We start from the raw sequence: 8645 nt of genomic DNA, 5'->3' as shown, positions 1-8645 counted from the left end.
ATCAAGGTTACATAATTCTTTTAAAATTGAAATATTTAATTATCAAGTAAGTTTAAAACTTAACATGACAATCGATTTTAGTTAAGATTGAAATATTTAATTATTATGTAAGTCTAAGATTTAACATGATAATTAATAAACTCTTAAATTAAAAAAAAAACAATTAAAAGAGAGAAATGGTTTATATGTCAAAACATAGATCCCAAATAAAAACATGATGTAAGAGTAAAATAAGGCTGCTCATAATCCTTCAACCAATACCACAAGGATTCAAGTATTAAAACAATGAGTGCAAAAAGTAAATGAATAGGGGTGTAGTTGAATTTGTGAGATGTGTGTACATAATAATGGGTGCAGCAAGTAAAGTAAAAGTAAGCCCAAAAGCAACAACATAGGCGTAACGGGTATGGGGTTAACAACAATGGGGTACACAAATTAAAAAAAGAAAAACATTAATAGGTGGAGAATGTAAACAAAAGGGTGCAACAATGAGAATCGAGGCTGCACAAACAGCAAGAAACAGGCTCAAACCCTTTTCTTCTTTCTCACTCACACGGAGCAACTTATCCTTCTCCAAAACCTTGCAGGGACTTATCAACAAAGCTTCAGCCAGAACATCTTCATCATCTTTATATGGGAAAAATCGAACATATTCAAAACCAAAACAAAATTGAGTTGTTTATCACCCATACAAATCATGATTTCTCCAAACAATTATAATCCATAAACTACAATTAAATAGAATGTAAGTATATTCAATCATTTGTTGACTTGAAAGGTGTTCATTTTATGCTTAGTATTCACAAAGTGGAATAAAATCCCTTCTGCATAACTTTTCATCCTCGAATCATCAACCACAAACAAATGTCTAATCCTAAAAACAATAGAATTCAAATGATTCAAACATCCAACATTTAAGTAAATCTTCACATGCATCAAACATGGGAACATAATCTGATTTCACGGGTTCAATTACAGAGAAAACTTGATAAAGGAAATCCAAAATAAAACATCATTGCATCAACCTGAAACCACAAATGCATCATTATGAACTAAATATACAACCTCAAACAGATTAGAATTTTGATAATCAAACCTCAACGATTAACAATTAATCGATAACACTCGAACATGACCCCAAACACACATCAATCACAAACACACACTCAAACAGATTTAAAGCTTCAATAATTCAAACAAACTTATATGAACAAAACAAACAATATTTACATTTCATTACTCAAGAAAGACGCATAGAAATTTAATCAAATAAAACCAACCACAGACCCTGAGTTCAGACAATTCCAATGAAGCACCGGATCAAAACCAGCGTTGGTTCTTGGTGTCGCCATGGATTGAAGTCAAGGATTGAATCCTTATTTTTATTTAATTCCTATTTTCTGAAAAACTTTCGTCTCCTCTATTATTTCTATTTCGTTTTATGATTTCTGAATTCATTGTCTGGATTTTGAATTTATTATGTTGGATTATAAGTTGATTATGCGAAATATAAAACAATATTGCAGTACACTATGAACTGATTCTAAATTTAGGAGATTCATCGATACGCAATGCTGAATAAAATTGTAAAGAACAACTGAATACCAACGTTTGCAAGATTTCTCCTCGTTGCTTTTGTTTTTCCTTTTCACGCCTCCAAAATCTCAACCTTGGCTTCCTTTTTTCTTCTTGAGTTCTCCAATCCTTTTCCTCTAACCTTTCCTTTTCAATTTTCTTCTGTGTTCAACTTCACTCTCCGATTTTTCTTTTCGCCAAACTTCCCCTCCAAAAAAACCCTCAAAACTTAATTCTCTTCTCTGTTTATAATGTTCCCCAAGAGTGAAGAGTCGGTTATGAGTTCAGTTGGTGTCTGTGGTGCGTGTGTAAGGTGAGTGAAAAGTTAATTGACTTGATTAAGTGAATGTGTTAGTTAAGTGCAGTGCGTGAGTGAGTGAAGGTGAGGATTTGGGTGTGGTTAGTGTGTGTGTGAGAGAGAGAGAGTTAGTGAGCTGTGAGCGAATTAGTGTGTGTAGTTAATGTGAATTAGTTGGTGAGCGTGAGTGTATTGTGAGAAAGGAGAGTGTGTGGGTCCCATGTGATGTGATGTGTGTTACGTGAGTGTTTATTGTGCAGTGCGTGAGTGGGTTTTATTGTGGTGTGTGAATGGTGAGGATTTTGGGGTAGGATAACTAGAAAAGGAAAATGATATTTTAACCCACTTTTTTTGACTCACTTTTAACTCATTACTTTAATTATCATTAGATTATTTTTTTTAATTTTTTTTAGTGATGTGATGTGATAATCTAATAGTGATTCAAGTGATGGGTTAAAAGTGGGTCAAAAAAAGTGGGTTAAAGTATCATTGTCCACTAGAAAAAGTAGGGCTGAAGTACTCAATATATTTTTGGTCATTAGATGGCCATTCGGGGGTTAGGGAGCAATCATTTGATAAGTGATAGCCCTAATAGTCGATTTTGTGACTAAATGTAATGAGTTTAAAGATTGTAGATTTAAATATATTTTTGTCCTTTAATTTTTACATTATACTTTTTGTGTGGATGTACTATTTACAAAAAATGGGAAGAGATGATTAGGAAGTGAATAATGTGTTCTTTTGAAGGTGATACAAGGTGGTGATAGGAGGAGATGATTAGAAAAATTCATTGAAAATTTAATCTCACTATCCATAGTGAGATTATAGGGTGACACAACTGGATTTACTAAATTACCCTTTATTATTTAATTTTTTTGCATGTGGTTTAGATGTTAAAATCAATACACGTGGTTTCGGTTCACTTTTTTAATTATATGTTACCGGTAATAATAATTTATTATGGTTATTATAAAAATTTATTACTTCTAAAATTACTATTAAAAAGGAAAAAAAGTTTTCACGTAAACAAATTATTTTTAACCTTATATATTAAATTTATTTTCATACAAAATATATTATATTATTCACCTTTTTATAAATATTTTTTTATATTCTCAATCATTCAATAAAATTTATAAAATAATTTTAAATTATTTATATATAATTTTATATTACCTATAACAATAGGAACATTTTGGTAATCTAACTTTTTTTCTATTAAAAGTTTTTTAATATATTACATTAGTCAATTCAGTCACAAACTTTCATAAACTTCACTCTCTAATCCACTCTAGAATCACCTCTGAATCCCTTAACAGAAATAATATCAACTTCATCCTCTAATCCTTCTGATATCTTCCATTCCCTCTCCCTCTTCTCTCAAAAGAACACAACCTTAGTAAAAATTGAAATTAGTCTCTCTTTAAAATCTTAAACCAATTTAGTCTCTCAATTATGTAAATATGTGGATTTAGTCCTTTTAATCAAATTTTAATAAGTTTATTTGACGTTTCAAACACATTTCAGTATAGTATTTTAGTTTGTTTACACCATTTGACACATGTTCGCTTCAATGTTAGTTGAGAAATACGTTTGAAACGTCAAATAAACTAAAAACAATTGTTTAAAGGACTAAATACATGCATTTCTAATTATAAGGGACTAAATTGGTTCATGGTTTCCAAGAGGGAATAATTCCAATTTTCACTAAAAATTGGAGGACCAAAAACATATTTAACCAAAGATTTTATAAAGACATTAGATGATGCTTCATAAAAATGAGTTCCTTGCCAGAAAAGCATGACGAGGTGTTTTTTCTGGGAATGTAATTTATTTTTTGAAGGTCTTCTTTTCTTTGAAAATGAAAGTGTTTTATGTTGGAACTTATAAATTTAGTCAAGGGAGACGCAATTAGGAGATGGGAGTCAGACATTAGACGACTACGTGATGGAGACAATTTTGAACTCGGTCTAATGAAGAAAATAAGGGTGTAATCTTTCTTTCTTATTACTCTACTTTGAAAAATGAGGTCACGTGAAGTAAAAAGTGAGGAACGGAGTAGAGCCATTGGCCTACAAAGGATATAGAGTTGCATATGTGTGTGTAGACTAAAGATCTATGTAGTGCTTGGGCTAGGCCACAAACTATTGGAGTGCTTATGTTGGTGGCTAATGGGAACCTGAGGTGATGGTTCAAAGGTGTATACATATATGAAACAAGATTGGGGCTTGGTAAGTCACATGGAATTTACTTTTCCATAAGGGAAATTGGATTGATGGCTCTTCTTGGAGAACCATGGGTACAGTTGTTACTCCTCAAATCTTATAGGTGCCTTTGACAAGTTCAAGGTCCATGGTGCTTAATTCAATTATTCTTAATCTTTTGGAAGTGAGTCTCATATGCATGTAGTAGACGCATGGTATGAGTAGATGTATGTGTACTTGATGTTTGTATGCATAGTGATGTGTGTACTTATATGATGGAGATGTTCATGACTATAAAGATTTTTCTATTTATATGTTTGTTCCTTTCAAAGTTAGTTGACCCTTTGTCTTTTGTGGATGTGTGGTTTCCACGTGCAATAACCGTGTTGGTACACATGAGCACACGAGGTAGCAGGTGTTGTATACCAATTTATATTTGTTCCTCAAAGTAGCGTGATGTATAGAGACAATATATGTTTTGTAAAACATTTTAGCGGAAGAAGACTGAATGTAATTGTGTATAATAAATTTTCTATACTCGTGATAATCTTAGTTATAATTGGTTTGGTGATACACTTTATTTACTCCCTAGATGTGTCTATTGATTTTATGCTTCAGTAGACGAGTATGCTAGATCATGATTTACTAGACGTTAGGTTGTACAAATGATAAGGGTAATGAGACACCTGGTCTAGGGGTGTTACATGGCTGAGTTTGTAGTGTTAACATCTTTTCTTTTCCAAATAAGTTATTTGCATGAAGCAGTATTCAGCACATTCTTCAAGAGATCTTTAATGTTGATAAGGCATTGTGATATCTTCTTGAAAGACTAAAGAGGCTTGGATTATTGCAAGCATAACATAAGCATTTATTAAGTTTGACATGTATTGTAAAGCGCTTGATATTTGCGTCTATTAGATGAAATATACTCATTGTTTGTTTAATAAAAAATTTATTAGACTAATACACTAAATTTCAATGTCGTTATTAAAATCAAAGATAATCGTCTCTAAATTTTGTAATATATAGCACAACATAGGTTGATTCTCAAATGTACATATTGATTATATTTATTAAAAATATATTTTTTGTACAAATTAATTTAGGGGTTTATGGTGTAAGAAAGGAATGGACGGGTCAACTATTTTTCCAAAAAGATATTTTTCCTTAAGTTCTTTTCAAAATAGTTTCAATTCAAAAAATCAAAATGCAATTAAATTCAAAATCGTGTTTGATATAAGAATTGGATAGCAAAGCAATTAGAGAATGTAATGTGATAATGTTGTTGTTGATGTTATCAAATTAATATCACTAAACTATAGCAACTTCAGTATTATTAGAAAAGTAACCAATTAGAAAGGGTAAAGTCAATTATGAGAAAACCTACACTAATAAACTAATTATGAGAAAACCTACACTAAACTTTAGGAAAACATAATACAAATAATAAAAGATAAAAATAAAGAGTTAACCTGATTCAATTAAAATAAATAAATATGAATGAGATGTAAAATATGCAAAAGATTATGACTTAAAATCTACAAAGATATGCAAAATATGATGAATGAAATAAGGCATGCAATATAAAAATCACTATTTTTACTTGATTGATTGGTAAAATACATACATAAATGCAAATTACAAAAGAACAAATAATTTATTCCATTCTAACCTCATAATCCTATTAAAAAATTATAACAGAATCAACCCTAGAGGCTTAATAGTCTATGGATGGGGTGTTACACATCATGCATGAATGCTAAAGGAAAGAATGAAAGAAAATTTGAAAAAGGGGGTGAAAGAAACGGAAAAGGTGTGGTTGAGTGTCATGACATAAAATATTTATATTTTGTTGAATAACATAACAGAAAATGTGTAATATTAGTCATGTTTTCTTATATTATATGGATACTTTCTTGGAAACAATTCATCATATATTGGTGGTCAGCATAATCAGGACATTGGTTCTTAATTTTACTATGATTGTCATCTCATGGGTTACTTAAAAATTTATTTAAATATTGAATACTAAAAAGAAATGTTTTATGTGAGTTGGTGAGTCAACCCACTTAACCCACCAACCCGTGGTGGGTTGAGCCGGGTTACAAAATTTTTGGCTCACCATAAAGTGAGTTGGGTTGGGTTCACTCATTTTCAACCTGGCTCGTGGTGAGCCAACCCGTGTGAGTTGAGTTGGCTCACTTTGACATGTCTAGCTATTCCACGAAATTAAGGTTGCCAAGCTCTCTTTTGTGTCACCACTATGTCTCTTTAAATAGAATTTTGGTTGAGTCTTCTTCTAACTTTTCTATTATTGAAATAATCTTTATGATAATGTAATCTCTCAAATATCTTTTAAATAAAATTTATATCTCATTTATCTTTTGGTTGTTAAGAATATTTAAAAACATTTTGAAAGGTTTAGCAAGATTTGAAAGATTTGATAGTTATTATCTATTGATATTTTCTGATATAATTAAATAAAATAATCATTTAAAATATCAAATACAATACCTAAATATATAAATGCCCTAAATTATCTCTTATCATAAAAATTATTGCATTATCAAAGTGTTATTTTCGCTAAGCTAATAAGTTGAAAAGGATAGAGAAAATTGCAAGGTGTCAACACCAATTTCGTTCGGGTGAATAAATTTATTTTCAAAAAAAAATAAAAAAAATGTGAAATGTTTTTAATTATCACATCCTTTTTCTTAAGCCCAACAACTCAACATATCTTCTACCTTTGCTTTGATAGAGAAGTTAGTAATGTGATTTTAATAATTAAAAGTTATATCTCTTCATATAATTAGAATCAATATTACTAATTGGGATTGATTTTGTGCTTTAATTTATTAATGATTAGAATTAATATTACTGATCTTGATTGATATTATGCTCTGATGTACTGTGATTTGAGTCTCATAATGTGTTGCTATCATAATCAATTCCTTCCTTATATTGTTCATTACAATTTAAGGCTGAGATTGCATTGATATTGCAAGATGTAAGTATAAATACGCACTCTGTCATATGAAAAAAAAAAGAAAAATTTTTTATACACTTCTCTAATTCTTTCCCATCATCACTCCCACATACACACCTCCTTTTTTTATCTTTCTTTCAAAAAAAAAAACAAACAAACATGTTGGAGCAGGTAGGAAAAATAAGAAGAAGAGATAAGATAGTTATAATGTAGGGAACAAAAGAAGGAGATTGATAAAGAAGAGGAGAAACTGAAAAGTTTAAAAGGTATGTCAATGTCAAATTTTTTCATTTATTCATTTCCAAATTTTCACTATATTTTGTTTTAATATTATACGTTTTTTTTTCACCTACTTTTGGTTTTTTTTTTATCTTATTCTAAAAATCATAACAAAAAATAGTTTTTCTCATTTCTTCAGTGTTTATCTAACACCAATTTTTAAAATTCTTTTTTTCTTCAGAAAATATAAAAAAAATATAAAAAAACTAAAATAAAAAAAATGTTTTCTTTGTTTAATTTTTAGTGTTTTTCCGACCGCTCAGTCGTATGACACCTATTTCCAAAAAACAAACATAAAATAAAATTTTTTAAAATTATAAAAAATCAAATCAAAAAGTTTCTCAAATAGTTTTTTCATAAAGAACTACGTAACTCTGATTCTCCATTGTGAATGGAGATACGTAGGAGTGATGATTAATCCTCGTCGGGCCCAAAAAGCTAAAAAAGTATTTTTGTTTCTTTTGTAAATTTATTTATTATTATTTTTGGGGAAAATAAATATTTTGAAAAGATTGCCAACATACATTTCTGAAATGTGGCTGGAGCAATGCATAAGCCAAATGACATTCTTTTGTAGACAAACACTCCAAAGAGATAGTTAAATGAAATTTTTTCTTGGTTTAAAGGATCCATGAATATTTGATTGTAGCTAGAGTATCCATCTAAAATATAATAGTATGCTGGGCCAGCTAGTCTTTCTAGCAATTGATCCATAAAGGGTAGTGGAAAATGGTCTTTCTTGGTTGCTTAATTTAACTTTCTGTAATCAATGCACATTCTCCACCTTGTGACAATCCTCGTTGAATCAATTCTTTATGCTCATTTTGAATTATTGTCATCCCTCCTTTCTTTGGGACAATTTGGACTAGACTAACCCATTCACTGTATAAAATTAGATAAATCATGCCAACTTCTAGCAATTTGATGACTTCTTTCCTCACCATATCTTTCATGCTAGAGTTTAGGCTTCTTTGAGGCTGATCTACTAGATTGTAATTCTCCTCCATTAGAATCTTGTGCATACAATATGAGGAATTAATTTCTTTGAAGTCAACTAAGGTCTAACCAATAACTTTCTGAATAGCCTTCAAAATTTCCACACTAGTACCAAAAAACCTTTTTATACCGGTTAAAAGAGACTTTTGATATCGGTTCTGAAATCGGTATAGATATAGACGGTATAGAAAGTTTCACCTTTCTATGCCGCTTTCATAATAGGTATAAAAAATCATTTTTTATATTGTCTATAGAAGCGGTATAGAAAGTCAAATTGGGATGGGAAAATTTTGTAATAAAAAGTTAT

General features: G+C 30.1%; 1 long non-coding RNA gene across 1 annotated transcript; it reads right to left on the bottom strand.

Moving 5' to 3' along the window:
• Positions 1 to 286: 286 nt before the first annotated feature.
• Positions 287 to 2004, bottom strand: LOC146887560 (uncharacterized). The gene is made up of 2 exons (XR_014993720.1): positions 1610 to 2004; positions 287 to 627 (listed from the first exon to the last, which is right to left on the bottom strand). It is a non-coding gene; the product is annotated as an uncharacterized LOC146887560 (long non-coding RNA).
• Positions 2005 to 8645: the final 6641 nt, after the last annotated feature.

The sequence above is a fragment of the Vigna unguiculata genome, chromosome 3 (assembly GCF_037176805.1).
Source record: "Vigna unguiculata cultivar grain cowpea cultivar isolate G323 ecotype 2 chromosome 3, ASM3717680v1, whole genome shotgun sequence".
Lineage (NCBI taxonomy): Eukaryota > Viridiplantae > Streptophyta > Magnoliopsida > Fabales > Fabaceae > Vigna > Vigna unguiculata.
Note: the sequence above shows the minus strand (reverse complement) of the source record. Positions and strands in the feature narration are given on the sequence as shown.